This window comes from Mesoplodon densirostris, chromosome 4, assembly GCF_025265405.1.
Source record: "Mesoplodon densirostris isolate mMesDen1 chromosome 4, mMesDen1 primary haplotype, whole genome shotgun sequence".
NCBI lineage: Eukaryota > Metazoa > Chordata > Mammalia > Artiodactyla > Ziphiidae > Mesoplodon > Mesoplodon densirostris.
In genome coordinates this window covers 77,969,736-77,986,835 of record NC_082664.1, presented here as the reverse complement: position 1 = coordinate 77,986,835, position 17,100 = coordinate 77,969,736, and the positions used below count along the sequence as shown (strand labels likewise).

At 41.1% G+C, this 17,100-nt stretch overlaps 1 non-coding gene across 1 annotated transcript; it reads right to left on the bottom strand.

Annotated features, from left to right (window-relative positions):
• Positions 1-2,821: 2,821 nt before the first annotated feature.
• TRNAL-UAG (transfer RNA leucine (anticodon UAG)) lies at positions 2,822-2,903 on the bottom strand. Its single transcript has one exon. It is a non-coding gene; the product is annotated as a tRNA-Leu (tRNA).
• Between the last annotated feature and the right edge of the window lie 14,197 nt (positions 2,904-17,100).

Sequence of the window (17,100 nt, the reverse complement as noted above, 5' to 3'; positions counted from 1 at the left end):
CTCTCACTGTTCCTGTGAGATTTCCAGTCAGTCTGAGCAAAGCGACAGGGTCAGGAAGGGAGAGACACTACACTACTGAAACCACACACCTGCGAACTCAGGACCACAGGTTGTTCTGGGAGCTGGCTGAGTCACTGACCGCTGCTGGCCTGGCTCCAGGACTTCGTTCTATATTCCTTGAAAATCTGTAGCTGACACCACACTCACAGCTGAGAAGTAGCTTCAGTTCTTTCGTCTGTGGGTTGATGGACGATGGAGCTGTTAGCAGTGGGGAAATGTACTGGGTTTAAAGTGTTCTGGAATAAAACTCAATTGGAAAAGTGAAAAAAAGACATGAAAGCCTATGTAAAAATCCTATGGAATCTACAGAAAGCTATAACTAATAATTGAATCTAGAAAAGTTGTAGAATACAAGATTAATATTGAAATTAATTGTATATATTACTGTTTATACTATATATACATATATAGAGAGTATATACCATATATATGTGTGTGTGTGTATATATATACACACATATATATATATACACACACACATATATATAGTATCTAGAAATGAACAATCAGAAATCAATTTTAGGGCTTCCCTGGTGGCGCAATGGTTAAGTAATCCACCTGCCAATGCAGGGGACACGGGTCCAAATCCTGATCCGTGAAGATCCCACATGCCGTGGAAAACTAAGCCCATGCACCACAACTACTGAGCCTGAGTGCCACAACTACTGAAATCCGTGTGTCTAGAGCCCATGCTCCACAACAAGAGAAGCTACCACAATGAGAAGCCCGCAGACTGCAACGAAGAGTAGCCCCTGCTCACCACAGCTAGAGAAAGCCCACACACAGCAACAAAGACCCAACACGGCCAAAAATAAATAAATTTATTTAAAAAAATCGATTTTGGATTCTTTTAAAAAGCAATCCAATTTACTATAGAATCATTAAATATGAAATACTTAGCATTAAAACATGTACACTTGTACACCGAAAAAAAAATGCTGAGAGAAATGAAAGAAAACCTAAATACAAGGAGAAACATTTTGTGTTTGTGAATGAGAAGACAATTCTGTTAAGATATCGATTATCCCTAAATTGATTTATGGGTTCAATGCAATCCAAATCGAAATAACAACAGGTTTGTTTCCCAGAAAATGACCAGCTGATTCCAAAATTCATATGAAAATCCACAGACATAGCATACTCCAAACAACTTTGAAAAGAACAAAGTTGGAGGACTCACTGTGCCTGACCTCAAGACTTATAAATCTGCTATAATCAAGACTGTAGTATTGGCATTAAGATACAAAAAATAGATCTATGGAACAGGAGTGCAGAGGTAGAACCACACATGTATTATCAACTAATTTTTGACAAAATTTCAAAGGCAATTCAGTAGAGAAAAGTAGTCTTTTCAACAAATGATGCTTTAAAAAAAACCCACAATTTTGATCCCTACTTCACACTGAGTGAAAAATTAACTCAAAATGGATCAAAAATCAAAACTATAAAATATTTAGAATAAAGTCTTTGTCAACTTGTGTTGGGGGAAGATTTCTTAGATGCAAGATTAAAAGCATGATCCATCAAAGAAAAATTAAGTACAATGATTAATTGTACTTCATAAAATTAAGAACCCCTGCCCTTCAAAAGACACTGTGAAGAGATTGAGAAGACAAACCAAACACTGGGAGATAATACTGTAGTTGCACCCTCAGTCTTTAGAGAGGATTTTGCCTCATAGGGGACATTTGACAATGTCTGGAGACATTTTCGGTTGTCAAAACTGGGACAGTACTACTGGTGTCTAGTGGGTAAAGGCCAGGGATGCTGCTAAACATTCTATAATACATATGACAGGCCCCCACTACAAAGAATTATCCAAAATGTCACTATGGTAGAGGCAGACTAAAGTTACAAGTCACAAGGACAAATTTATCTCTTGCATCCTTTAGGGCATGGGCCAGTCAGGACTATCACCACCTACAAAAATGAACCGATGACTCCTTCTCAAAGGCTTGAGGAAGGGACAATGCCTGGATTCAGACCTGGGGACAATGAGTGCCAAACCATGCCCAGTGCACCCTTTGGGTACCAAAGGCAGTGCACATGGGGCAGGAAAGTCATTGTCCAAAGGTCAGAAAGTGAGAATGTTCTTTAAAGAGTTCAAATTCTGACTTTGAACCCATCCTAGGATACCTTGCGGGCTGGGCGGGGTGGGGGGGCGGTCAGGGTACTCTTCCTTGGCTGGCTCAAGCCTGGGAATTGAATCACTTCCCTGAGCTGGTGAGCAGTTGCCTCCCTCGATGATTCGCTTCCTGCTTAACCCATCATCCTTTACTGGCTTGACTTTACCACCTTTACCTGGAGGGAGAGATGGAAAGAGAAAGGGTGGGTGCTGTTGTAGCGGGGAGACCAGTGGAAAAACAGAGAACATCCCGTAGGAAACTGTAGCGGTTCCAGAGGCAGTCAGCAGCAGAAACTGCACAGGGACACTTTGCATCTGCCCGAATTTGGCCGGGGTAACACTTAAGAGCAAATGATGAGACAGTCTCACTTCACTCCCCGCTCTCCTCCGTGCCCCACCCCGGAGTCTTCAGAGTCTTCCTCCCCAATTCAGCCTGCAAGGAGAGAGGCTGTCGTTTAGATTGGATCGGTTCTTCTTCCAGGGAGCCTAACCCTACCCCACCCTGCCGGTTTCTAGGCTCTCCACCTCTCCTCAACTTGAACGCCCCAGCTTAAATGCCACAGCTTTGGCAAGTCCTTAACCGCTCCTGTAGTGAGGACACGGGCAGTGATCACTTGTGATTAAGAAGCAAAACCTTGGCAGCGGTGGGATTCGAACCCACGCCTCCAAAGAGACTGGAGCCTAAATCCAGCGCCTTAGACCGCTCGGCCACGCTACCAAGCCTACACCGTATAAATTCTGTACACTTGCTAATTATACCTTTCTGCCTTTTTTTTTTTTTTTTTTTTTTTTTTTTTCCTTGCGTTGTTCTCTACTGCCTGACCCGAAACCATGATTCTAGGTATCACCAACGAACACCAAGAAAGTTCTCAGCTCTACTAGGACTCGAACTTGCATTCACCCAACCCAAACAGCTCTTCTCACTCCAGGAGCTAAAAGGGAAAGACCTTCAAAACCAAGTATCCGCTCCCGAAGCGCAGCACTTGGGATCTAGAATGTAACATCTTTGCGAAGGCGGGTCACGTCAGCTTCAGCCTGGCGCCCAGTAAGCGCTCAAAAACTGTTGAAAGGACGAATGAACTCCTTGACTTAGACTCCAGATCACTTGGGGATCGCGGTGGTGGAATAAGAAAGAGCAAACTGTCACCCCCACCCACCCACCCCCGCCACCCCCGCCACCCCGCGCGCCGCGACTTCAATTCTTTGCTAATTTTTTTTTTAGTTTATTAATTAATTAATTTCTTTTTGCTGTGTTGGGTCTTCGTTTCTGTGCGAGAGCTTTCTCTAGTTGTGGCAAGCGGGGGCCACTCTCCATCGCGGTGCGCGGGCCTCTCACTATCGCAGCCTCTCTTGTTGCGGAGCACAGGCTCCAGACGCGCAGGCTCAGTAATTGTGGCTCACGGGCCTAGTTGCTCCGCGGCATGTGGGATTCTCCCAGACCAGCGCTCGAACCCCTGTTCCCTGCATTGGCAGGCAGACGCTCAACCACTGCACCACCAGGGAAGCCCCTGATAAAGTTTGAGTTTGATACTTTTCGGTTCTGAAGCCGGGAGAGGAGTCTTCGAGTCTCCAGAAGTCATGCACAGTGCGTGCGTTAAACGACTGGGGGGGAAAAAAAAAAAAAAAAAAAAAAAAAAGCTTGTCTCCTAGTTTCCTTTTGCTTCTCTTGGCCGAAAGCGCAAATAGCCGACGCCGATCAATGCCCGCTCGCTAGTGCCATCCCAAGCAGAGTCTGCAGTCCTCCTCTCCAGTTCAGCCTGCGGAAAGGGAGGCTGTCTTTTAGGTTGGATCGGTTCCTGCTTCCCGGGAGCCTCCAGTCCCTTTTGTATCTCTGTGTCTCCCATTTCTGCGTCTCCCAGAGAGGTCCCGTTTCCCCTGCGCAGCTGTAGCCCTGTGGAGACTATTATTACTGGCGACTGCGGAAGGAGACGGACTGAGACGTCCTTCCATAGGGACTGAGGCCGGATTCTGAGCCCAGACTGGCACTCAAGGCGCCCGGGATTCCTGAGAACTCTCCCGCTCCCGCTCCTCATCCTACCTAGAAGCCCAAGCCTGCCAGCCTCCGGAGGGGAGCCTGGGAACGGGGCCAGAATAGGCGAGAGAATTAGCTTTACACTGTCACGCCTCTTGACACGAAGGGGAGCCACACATCAGTTCTCCAAATGTTTGAGCATCTGTCTAGGGTCCACCAAACTTGAGTTTCCATGTTCCCTATGTGAAAAGGAATTCTTGCTGCTTTTAATTACAACGAAGTGGAAGTTACAGAAGGCCAAGATGCTGATATGTCTCTTTTGCTACTTTGTGGCAGTAGCTGAGAATTATTTCACAACTACTGCCTAGACTTGGGGGTGGGGGCGGGCAATAATAACCATTGCAGCAGAGATCGGTTTTGTATTTTGGAATTCTAACAGGTGACTGAGCAAAAGGCTGGGCGATGGGATTGGGGGATGCTTGGGCCAATTTTCTGCCTTCTAAGGGTAGAAATTGTGGTTCCCTGGTGATATCCGATCACATCCTTCATTTGATAAAATTAAAGCTATTTGGGGGGCAAATTCCACCAAGAGCTTTAAACGGGAAGGTTGTATATGTATATGTTCTGTGCTTCCCTCTCTCTTGCAAATATGCAGTCTATGTCAGGGAAGAAGCACCCAGACCTGGCTTACTTCCTTAAGAATAGACAATTGTCATTGTCTCTTAATTCCCCCAAGAGAAGGGAAAATTAATCCCATGGTGGTGTTGGAGGTTCCCAGGACACATAAAGGGGATTTTCCCAGAGCCTCCAGTAAAATTCTATGGTCTTTGTTTTGGGTGGAATTGTGTCCCTCCAGAAGGATATATAGAAGTCCTAATTCACAGTGCCCCAATATGTGACCTTATTTGGAAATAAGGTATTTACAGAAGTAATCAAATTAAAATGAGGTCATTAGTGTGGGCTCTAATCCAATATGACTGGTGTCCTTATAAAAAGGGGGAAATTTGGGCATAGAGATAGAGATCTCTTCCTGAAATCCCATAAGTTTCAACATAAAAGGGAAGGGAACAGGGATTGCAGGAAGACTACTAACTCAGCTTCTCTGTGGGATCTCTGTAAAAGAACCTCAATGTATTTTCAAGGGTAATAGAGGTAGACATATTGGGGCTGGAGCTCCCTGCTAGTGTGGAAAGAGATCACTGGAGAGGGGCATCTCACCAGTGGTAGAGCAGTGGCCCTCAGATGTTAGCATGCATCACAATCACCTGGAGGGCTTATTAAAAAGACAGATTGCTAGACTCAACTCTTGGAATTTCTGATTTAGAAGACCAAGGGCCTAAGAATTTATATTTCTAACAGGTTGCGAGGTGATGCTGCTGCTACTGATCCAGGGACCATGCTTCGAAAACCACTGCAGCAGAGATCAGTTTTGTATTTTGGAATTGTAACAGAAATGAGGAAGGCAAGCTGAAGGAGTCAAAGATGTGCAGACTTCGTGAAAGCAGTGTGCAGGGAAGAGATGTATGCTCAATATGGTGGCAGTGGGGGGAAAATGAGAGGCCTTGGATATAAATGAGAGGGAAAAGCCTGGCAAAATAGTAAAGACTACTGTTAAGGACAAGGAAAAGGTCCTTCCAATACTGGTGAACAGTACCGGTCACTTTATGACCCTTAAGACATGAATAGAATGTGGACCCAAGGATGCCCAGGACTAGAAACACTAGAGGTCTCAGATGAACTACACAAAAATGGAATCAAATTGTGCTGTCTTCTGAAGTCTCTGGCCACATGTATTTGTCTTACTGGGCATGGTATAAAGACAGATGAGTGAGCAGGAGAAACTAGGAGAAATGTTTGCACCCTTACCCTCTTCTAGGCCACATGGGAAACTTTGCACATGTCCAAATTAATCAACTGAGGTCACCCTGGAAACTTGATACCAGAGGTCTTTCTCATCTGTGAAAGAACTTTAGAGACTTGAAGCCTAGGAAGTCTGAGGTCCATGAACAATGCACCTGCAAGATCTCGGCCCAAGAACAGGGAATCTCATCTACCCTTGATCTTCTATGTCCAAGTGTATTTTTTTATCATGTCCATTTTACAGACTTAGACAAGATAGAGTTCACACCCTTGTCAGTAGTGTGCAGAATACTTGCATTCTCCTTCGAACCTTAGAGACCTAAGGATGTCTACCAGGATATGCATCCTACAGTCCTTCATTTTATCAACTGAGTGATTGAAGTATGTGTCGACTGAAAAAACATGTATAATGTGAGAGTTGTGAGTTAGTTTTATTTGGGGCAAAATGAGGACTATAGCCTGGGAGACAGGATCTCAGATAGCTCTGAGGAGCAGCTCTGAAGAGGGAGGGAGGAACTCAGTATTGTATATGATTTTAGTGAAGGGGGGTACATGCAGTCAAGCACATATTTTGGCAAGACTTGCTGCTAGTCACAAGGAGCAGATGTCTCTGTTAATTATTTTAGTGCTTTTCTAGATGTAAGAAGATGCAAGAATTTGGGCTCATAAAATCTTCTTCTGAAAATACCTAACTATCTGAAGGCCTGCCAGTTTTTCCCAGAGCACAGATTGCCTCATTCCTGATCTCCACCCTGAACTCCTTTCAGGGTGTGAATATTTTGTCTACTTGTTTAATATTTACTGAGAAAGGATTGTTCAAATATCCAATGATGATTGTGTATTTTTCTATTTCTTCTGTCAGTTCTGTCAACTTTTGTTTCTTTTTTTTTTTTTTTTTTTTTGCGGTACGCGGGCCTCTCACTGTTGTGGCCTCTCCCGTTGCGGAGCACAGGCTCCGGACGCGCAGGCTTTGCGGCCATGGCTCACGGGCCCAGCCGCTCCGCGGCATGTGGGATCTTCCCGGACCAGGGCATGAACCTGTGTCCCCTGCATCGGCAGACGGACTCTCAACCACTGCGCCACCAGGGAAGCCCTGTCAACTTTTGTTTCTTACCTTTGTTTTTGTTTGTTTGTTTGTTTTTCGGTACGTGGGCCTCTCACTGCTGTGGCCTCTCCCATTGCGGAGCACAGGCTCCGGACGCGCAGGCTCAGTGGCCATGGCTCACGGGCCCAGCCGCTCCGCGGCATGTGGGATCTTCCCGGACCGGGGCACGAACCCATGTTCCCTGCATCGGCAGGCGGACTCTCCACCACTGCGCCACCAGGGAAGCCCCTGTTTCTTACCTTTGAAGACGTGTTATTAGATACATAAAAATTCAAGGATATTGTGGAGAGTTTAAATAGAATTTCTTTTCAGGGTAGTTTTAAGTTCACAGCAAAATTGAGTAGAAAGTGCATAGAGTTCCCATATACCTCCTGCCCTCACACATGTACAGACTCCTCCACCTTCAGCATCCCACACTAGGGTGGTACAGAATAGTACATATGTTACAATCAATGAATCACACTGATACATCATTATCACCCCAAACCACAGTTTACATTAGGGATCACTCTTGGTGTTACAAATTCTATGGATTCTAACAAATGTATGACATGTATCTACTGTATCAAATAGAATAGTTTCACTGCCCTAAAAATCCTCTGTGCTCTGACTATTCATCCCTCCCTCACCCCAACCCCTGGCAACCAGTGATCTTTTTGTTTTGTTCATAGTTTTGCCTTTTTCAGAGCATCATATAGTTGGAATCATACAATATGTAGCATTTCAGAAGGGCTTCTTTCATTTAGTAATATGCATTTGAGTTTTTTGTCTTAGTCAGTTCAGGCTGCCATACAAAATACCATAGACTGGGTGACTTGAACAACAGAAATCTATTTACTTACAGTTCTGGAAGCTGGAAGTTCAGGATCGGGGTGCTAAGATGGTTGGATTCTGATGCAAGCTATCGTCTGGCTTGCAGGCAAGCACTCTGTCCTCACATGGCAGAGAAGGAGAGAGAAAGAGAAAGCAAGCCCTCTGATGTCTCTTCTTATAAGGACACTGCTCCCAGTTTGAGGACCCCATCCTCATGGCCCCATCTAACCCTACTTACCCCCAAAAGAACCATCTCCAAATACCATCACATTGGGGGTTAGGGCTTCAACATATGAATCTGGGGGAAACAGGCATTCAGTCCATAACAGTTCTTCCATGTCTTTTCATGGCTTTATAGCTCATGCTACAGGTCTCAGTGTTGAATAATAGTCCATTGTATGGATGTACCACAAGGAATATTGTGCTTTTTTATATAATTGACCCTTTTATAATAAAATATTCCTCAATATCTCATATAGTACTTCTCACCTTAAAGGATCTGTTGTCTGATATTGATATAGCTACATCGTCCTTTTTCCTTTAAAGAGTTTTCAATGGTATGTCTTTTCCATTTTTTTACTTCCAGCCTATCTGTATGATGGAAGAAAATTTCATATATTTGCATTCATAAACTCAAAATTTTCATAAATTTCCATATATAAATGTTTAAAACATTTGCATCATCACAAGTCATTCTGACTCATACAAATTTGGTTTGAACTTTACACTACCTAGAACAGCCTGTCTTATGACCTGTCAAACATGCATTGTACATCTGCTTTAACCATTAAGGAAAATAATGTATTGTAAAATCAAAATGGAATAACTGTGGTTTAGGTCTCCTCTTGTAACTATGCAACCATTTTGGACCCCAGCCAATCCTTGCTTAACAAACACCCTTACTTCTTGCCAACTCCAAACCTAAATCTTGACAAGCAACTTACATAACTTTGCAGTTTTTGCCTATGTAAGCCTCCATTTTATAGGTTGGTGGAACACAGTTCAATTGCTTCTTGAATCTGTGTCTCCTAGGGTACAGTCCTTGGTTTGGAACAAGTAAAACTCTTTTCTCTTTCTATTGTTCATTGTTTATTGATTATTTCTGTCAACACTTGTCTTTACATTTAAAATGTGTTTTCTATAAACAGCATAGAGTTAGGTCTCATTCTTACTCAATCTAACAATTTTTGCTTTTTTTTTTTTTTTTTTTTTTTGCCGTACACGGGCCTCTCACTGCTGTGGCCTCTCCCATTGCGGAGCACAGGCTCTGGACACGCAGGCTCAGCAGCCATGGCTCATGGGCCTAGGCGCTCCCGCGGCAGGTGGGATCCTCCCAGACCGGGGCACGAACCCGTGTCCCCTGCATCGGCAGGCGGACTCTCAACCAGTGCGCCACCAGGGAAGCCCCAATTTTTGCTTTTAACTACAATATTTGTTACATTTACATTATATGTAATTTCTGATACAAAGGAGATTGAGTCTACCAATTGCTATTTGCTTTCTATTATTCCCATCAATACTTTAAAAAAATAACTCTATTGAGGTATGATTTACATACCTTAAATTCATCTTTGTAAGTGTACAATTCAATGATTATTTTAGTAAATTTACCAAGTTGTACCACCATCACAATAATCAAGGTTTAAAACATTTGTGTCATCACAGTAAGATCCCTCTTTCTCTGTTCTTTGTTTCTTTATTCCTTGTTAACCAAGAAATCCAGGAACAGAGACCTGGTTGAGACAGAAAATAAATGCTTTTATTTGGGGTTTGTTAGGACTGCAGCCCAGGAAGCACAAATTCAATGAAGCACTTGAATTGTGTTCCATTGGATTACAAAATGAGGGAAGCTTACAACAGCAAAAAACTGTGGGGTTACATAAATTGTCATGGTTAGAAGAAGTAAGTGTGCTTATTAAGCAAGGATTGATTAGTATTTGAAATGATAACATAGTTGTGACATAGGTGGGGGACATTTTGAAACTACAAGGTTGTAGCTAGCGGCTGCTAGCAGATATATATATATATATATTTTTATTGGAGTATAATTGCTTTACAATGTTATGTTAGTTTCTGCTGTACAATGAAGTGAATCAGCTATATGTATACATATAACCCCTCCCACTTGGACCTCTCCCCCATCCCACCCATCTAGGTCATCACAGAGCACCGAGCTGAGCTCCTTGTGCTATACAGCAGGTTCCCACTAGCTATCTATTTTACACATGGTAGTGTATTTATGTGAAACCTAATCTCCCAATTCATCCCACTCTCCCCTTCCCCCCCGTGTTCACACATCCATTCTCTAGGTCTGCATCTCTATTCTTGCCCTGCAAATAGGTTCATCTGTACCATTTTTCTAGATTCCACATATATGAGTTAAATCGACAGATGAATGGATAAAGAAGATGTGGTATATATAAATATATACATATACATATACATATAATGGAATATTACTCAGCCATAAAAAGGAACAAAACTGGGTCATTTGTAGAGATGTGGATGAACCTAGAGTCTGTCATACAGAGTGAAGTAAGTCAGAAAGAGAAAAACAAATATCGTACCAGATATTGTTTTGAAAATGACTGGTAATGTCCTTGAGTTTGATACAGTTCAGAAAATTCAAGTTCTCAGCGATTTGGGAACGTTTCTGAAACCACATCCACAGTGGGTACCTGGCTCCATTTTGGATGCTTGAAACATATTCACTCCATGTTGATTTCTAAAATAATCTTAAATATATCATCATTGTCCTTTTCTGACTTTCTTTGTATTAACACGTTTCTGAAACCACATCCACAGTGGGTACCTGGCTCCATTTTGAATGCTTGAAACATATTTACTCCATGTTGATTTCTAAAATAATCTTAAATATATCATCATTGTCCTTTTCTGACTTTCTTTGTATTAAGCAAGCACTTTTATCATTCCATTTATCTCCTCTATTTTGTTTTACTTTTAGTTATCATTCTTTAAGTTCTTAACCTTAAATTTACTAAATGTATCAGTTTTATTAGTCTACCTGAAATTAACATTTTAATCATATCCCAGACAATGCAGAAAACTTACAATGCAAGAAATGTATTGCAGATGGCAGAATTTCCTTCTTTTTAAAGGTTGAATATTACTTCATTGTATATATGTATACCATATTTTCTCTATCCATTCATCCATCAACATTTAGGTTGTTTCCATATCTTGGCTACTGTGAATAATTCTCCAATAAACATAGGAGTTCAGATGTCTGTTTGAGATACTGATCTTATTTCCTTGGGATATAAACCCAGAAGTGGAATTGCAGGATCATAAGGTAGTTATATTTTTAATTTTTTTCAGTATCCTCCATACTCTTTCCATAATAGTTCTACCAATTAACATTCTAAAAAGAGTGCACAATGGTTTTCTTTTGTCCACATCCTCATGAACAGTTGCTATCTTTTGTCTTTTTGATAAAATCCATTATAGCAGGTGTGAGGTGATATCTCATTGTGGTTTTGATTTGCATTACCCTGATGATTAGTGATGTTAGTACCTTTTCCTATATCTGTTGGACATTTGTATGTCTTGTTTTAAGAAATGTCTACTCAGGTCCTTTACCCATTTTTTATTTGGTCATTTGGTTTTTTGCTATTGAGTTATATGATTTTTAAAAAAATATATTTTAGGTATTAATCCCTTATCAGATATATGGTTTGCTAATGTTTTCCCCTATTTGGTAGAAAATATTCACTCTATTGATTGTTTCCTTTGATGAACAGAAGCCTTTTAGTCTGATGCAGTCCCACTTGTCTATTTTTGCTTTTAGTGCCTGTGCTTTTGGAGTCATATACAGAAAATCATTGCTTAAACCAATGTCGAGAAGTTTTTCCCCTATGTTTTCTTCTAGTAGTTTTATAGTTTTAGGTCTAACACTTAAGTCTCTAATTCTTTTTTTTTTTTTTTAAATCTTTTTGCGGTATGTGGGCCTCTCACTGCTGTGGCCTCTCCCGTTGTGGAGCACAGGCTCCGGATGCGCAGGCCCAGCGGCCATGGCTCACGGGCCCAGCCGCTCCGCGGCATATGGGATCCTCTCAGACCGGGGCACGAACCCGCATCCCCTGCATCGGCAGGCGGACTCTTAACCACTTGCGCCACCAGGGAGGCCCTCTAATTCATTTTGAGTTGATTTTTGTATAAGATATGAGATAATGGTCCAATTTTATTCTTTTGCATGTGGATATCCAATTTTCCCAACACCATTTCTTAAAGAGGCTATCCTTTTCCTATTGTGTGTTCTTGGCACCCTTGTCAAAGATCAGTTGAATATATATATGAAAATTTATTTCTGGGCTCTATATTATGTTCCATTGATCTATGTCTATTTTATGGGAGTATGTTACTATTTTGATTACTGTAACTTTGAAATACATTTTGAAATCAGAAAGTATGATGTCTCCAGCTTTGTTCTTCTTGCTTAAGATTGCTTTGGCTAGTCAAGGGTTCAAAGAAGGCAAAGAGATCAAAAAGAATAAATCCAGTCCTAGTAAGAGCTGTAAATAAACACTGATATTTACTTAAAAATATATATATATATTGCTTTGGCTAATCAGGGACTTTTGTGGTCCCATATGAATTTTAGGATTTTTTTCTATTTTTGTAGAGAATGCAATTGGAATTTTGATAAAGATTGCACTGAATCTGTAGATCACTTTGGGTAGTTTGGATATTTTAATGCTATTAATTCTTCCAATCCATGAATACAAAATACTTTCCACTGAACAGTTGTTTAGAAAACAAAGGTTGTCCTGTTGCATAAGATAGGTTTCTTAAGTGGGGCTTCTCTCACTAGAAAGTGTGTCTGCTTGAGAGTCTGAAATCATGAATTGGCCTGAAAAAGGAGGTCAGAGATTTTTCAGAGGAAATCTGCCCCAGCAAGGCTAAATGCACATGCCATGTTAAACTGTTTCTACCCAGTGTTTTGTTATGAACATTATCTTAGAGATTCTCAGTCTCAGTAGGTAACCATATGTTTATTCTTAGGTAACTTCTCCTTTTTCTGTAAGGATACTCTGTGTGTGTTGGGTGGGTGAGACATTCACCTCTGTGCTGGTGTCAGGTACACCATTCAGTGGCCACATAAATATGAGAATTGGCACCTGAATTCAGACTAGTTTCCTGGAATTTATGCTTAAATTGGGTGACAGCTAGAAGTCCCTTAGAGATTTTCAGTGCTTGTTTTACCAAGAATTTCAGGAAGAGGAAACTATAAGAGTCTATTGTATTCCAGATTTCTGAAGGTAATAATTTCCTTCACTCTCTGCACATATCTGTGTATTTGTTTGCTCTCCATTTCTAGTATTTATTAATGCCCTGATATGTGTTGGTCACTTTGATAGGTATTTTGGAGACCCAGAAGTATAATCCATACAATCTTCCCCTAAAGGAGCTGTATAATATATAAACAGTGGATGGTGTACTAATACACACAATCCTAAAAACAAAACAAAGCCATTTAAGTCAAAGTGCAGTAGAGTCTCCTTCTCTTTTTCTTTTCCATCTCATTCAGTTCTTTCTTTGTATCTTTTGTAGCATTTTCCAAAAGATGGACATAGAAATAGACAGAAAACCACAACTCAGAAGTAATTCTGGAAGATTAAAAAAATTAAAATGTGCATCCTCTTGACAATATTTCATATAAGATGAAGAAATATGGGAAGACAGACAGAATCATGATAATTTCATGATTGACTGAGTGTAGTTGAATGGGTAATGTCAGTCTGGATGCTTATTTCTGGGTGCTGGGGGACACTTCCATTACATGTGTCCTATTCAAAATCTTGAGAGAGGGAGTGTAGAGGAAGGAATAGCAAGGACAAAAAATGGTTCATGGGTTTCAGAGGGGAAAAGAGATGAAATCTATTTGGTAAAAAGCAAAAGCATTGTGAATTAGAACATTGGGATGGTCTTTCCAGGATAAGTAGTGTTTGATAGGTGTGGAGAAATGGGAAATCATTCTAGTTGAAGAAATAATAAGCAAATGATCACAACTGGAAAAGGTGTGAATTATATCTGGGGAATTATAAGTGGACCAAGTTGACTGGAGCAAAGATCTGTACAGGGCAACCTGTTGCTAATATATAACTGCCATTTGATAAATGTTGATCCAAATATTGGAAGATAAAAGCAGTGAGGTAGAGAGACACATACTAACACCTTCAGTGTTAGTTAGGAGTCTTCAGTTGAAGATAATTTTTGCTAAAACAAAAAGGGAGGGTTTCTGTAAGAATTCAGGGAAGTCTCATAGATTCCAAGTGGGAATACAGTGAGGCCTCTGGAGTGGTGGGCCATAGCTAGGGACTTAGAAGGTATCCAGGCATCCTTTCTCACTGTCACCGCTCTCTTTTTTGTTTTTTGGCATTCTCTCCCTTATGCTCTTTCTATAGTAATGCTTCTCAGTCCATGTGGTAGAATATGATTGATGTTATAACTCCTACCACTCTAATTTCCTTTCTAGTAATTTTGGGCTAATTAATTTGTACCAACCTCCTTGAGGAAAAATAATAAAAATATTGGATAAGATTTTACCAAATCTTCGTAAAAGCATCAAAGTACTGATATGATAACAAGCAACTAATAGGTCAGAATCTAAAGGAAAGATGGAATCTGAGAGCATTAACCTTTGTAGCTCTTAAGACATTTGCTAATTACTGCAAAATTGGGCTATAGTTTTGGCAGCATCTTTGGGTGGGAGAAAAAAGAGGGACAGATGTCAAGATCCAGCACCCACCAAAAGTGGAAATTCTAGTAAGGCACTCTGCCAAATATTAAGTTGGGACCCCAAAGAGATATTCTCACAAGATAAGGATGAACAAGAAGTTAACCTTCCACTTCCAGTTAACTGTTGTGGAGCTCAGCAGAAATCAGCTAAGCTTAACAAGAGAAAACAGAAAGGATGAGCTGTCAGCTTTTCCTGGTCTTTTCCTGGTGATCACAGGTCTGATTTGCAGATTGGGCTTACATCATCTTGGAGGCCCACATCATCTTGAAGGCCCAGGGAATGTCTGGCCATGAACTTTTTTCAGGGTCCTCTTGGGTTGATAATGGTCCAGGTACATGTGAGAAACAAAAGCCATATATATATATATATATATATATATATATATATATATATATATATATATATTTTTTTTTTTTTTTTCCAGGAAGACAGCTTCAACTTGACCTCAAAAATTCACTGTGTAGGGTTTCCCTGGTGGCGCAGTGGTTGAGAGTCTGCCTGACGATGCAGGGGACACGGGTTCGTGCCGCGGTCTGGGAAAATCTCACATGCCGCAGAGCGGCTGGGCCCGTGAGCCATGGCCACTGAGCCTGCGCGTCCGGAGCCTGTGCTCCACAATGGGAGAGGCCACAACAGTGAGAGGCCCACGTACCACAAAAAAAAAAAAAAAAAAACTCACTGCATATAATTTTGCAAAGATATTGAGCAGTACACATTCAAAGATGACCAGTTGCACACGGAAACAATGTGACATGAGTACGAATCAACTAAAGCAACAGATAGCATAATACAGGATTATCAGTTATAGATATTAAAAATTATAATTACTATGTTTAAAGATTTTTTTTAAAAAGTGGCAGATATCTGGGAGGAATGGGAAATTACAAAATTTGGCTTAGTAGTTTTGAAAAAGAAGCAAATAGAACTTCTAGAATTGAAAATTACAATTTATAATTACAGTTTACTCAGTGGGTAGCTTTAACAGCTGATTAAACACAGCTGTAGAGAAAATTAGTGGATTATGAGTAAGAACATATAATCCACAATGCAACTTGGAGAGAAAGAAAGACAGAAAACACAGAAGAGAGGTTAAAAGAAATGGAGGACAGGGTGTGAAGGTCTAATATATGTTTAATTCCAGTTTCATGAATGGAGGAAGAAAAACAGAGAAAAACAACATTTAAAAAGATAATGACTGAGAATTTTCCAGAACAGAAGAAAGACAGCAATCTATAGATTTAAGAAATCTGTAGTGTTAGTATGTGTCTCTCTACCCAAGAATCTGACACCTTCACCATTGGAAAAGTATGGGATTTCCCTGTGGGATTATTTACTCCTGGTTTACACTTCTAAACTGAAGTCTTTCCTGGATGCATCTGATTGGTAGACCTAGGTAACATGCTCACTCTCAGCTGCCAGGTGGGAAAGCAACTTTTCTAGGACAGACTTACTTATAATATGTCAAATAACAAAAAGTAAGGAAAATGTTTAAAAAGTGTTGGACACTCACTAGTATGACAAACGCCTGCAACAGGGCTATTCAGAAAGCTCATGTTCAGATGTCTGCTGTTTTCTCTTTGTACTCTCTTCTTTCAAGAGCACATAACTCTTAGAGGCTCTGACTCAATAAATGACTTATATAATTTGATCTAACCTTGACCTATCAATCTACAGAACTCTAGATAGAAGAGTATTCTGGCTATCGTAAACTCCTATATCCTCCAACCACACCTCAGATTCAGCCTACCTAAATCTGAGCACTTCTCCCCCCTCTGCCTTCTCGAGATACCCATCTATCCGTTAGATTTTTTTTCAGTATCATCTTGTTTCTTCAAGGTATGGTATTTGAGAATCCTCCCTGACTCTTTCCTCTTTGTTGTCTCCTTTCTTCTTCATTCATATCTAACTTCAGCAGAATCTCCCTTGCCTGTGTCTCTCTCATCCATTCCTTCCTTTCCAGTCCCGTAACTATAACTCTCCTGCATTTTATGTGTGAGGATCTGCACCATGGCCAATCTCTGGTGTCCCCTTGACTCTGGTTTCTCTTCCCTTCAATTCATTCTGCATCTCCAAGCCTTGTGAGTTTCCATGTTCAATTTTTAAAAAGGTGTAACTTCATTCCAGAAATTTCACAGTCTCCTGCTAACTTGTCTTACATTCCCTCACTTCCACCAGGCCGGCATCTGCCCCAGTGTCTGCCTTGGCCCTTTAAATGCCTAGGTCTTTCTCTCCAACTTTGCTCATAAATTTTTCTCTACCAAGGATCACTCCGCCCCCAAACTTGCATGTCTTAACCTTTCTTCAAAGCATAGCTCAAGTCCCATTCCCTCCTGCAGGCCTGCCTCTGTGACGGCTCACTCTGTAGGTTTGTGAACCTTGACACTGTCCACCGCCCCTCACACCCG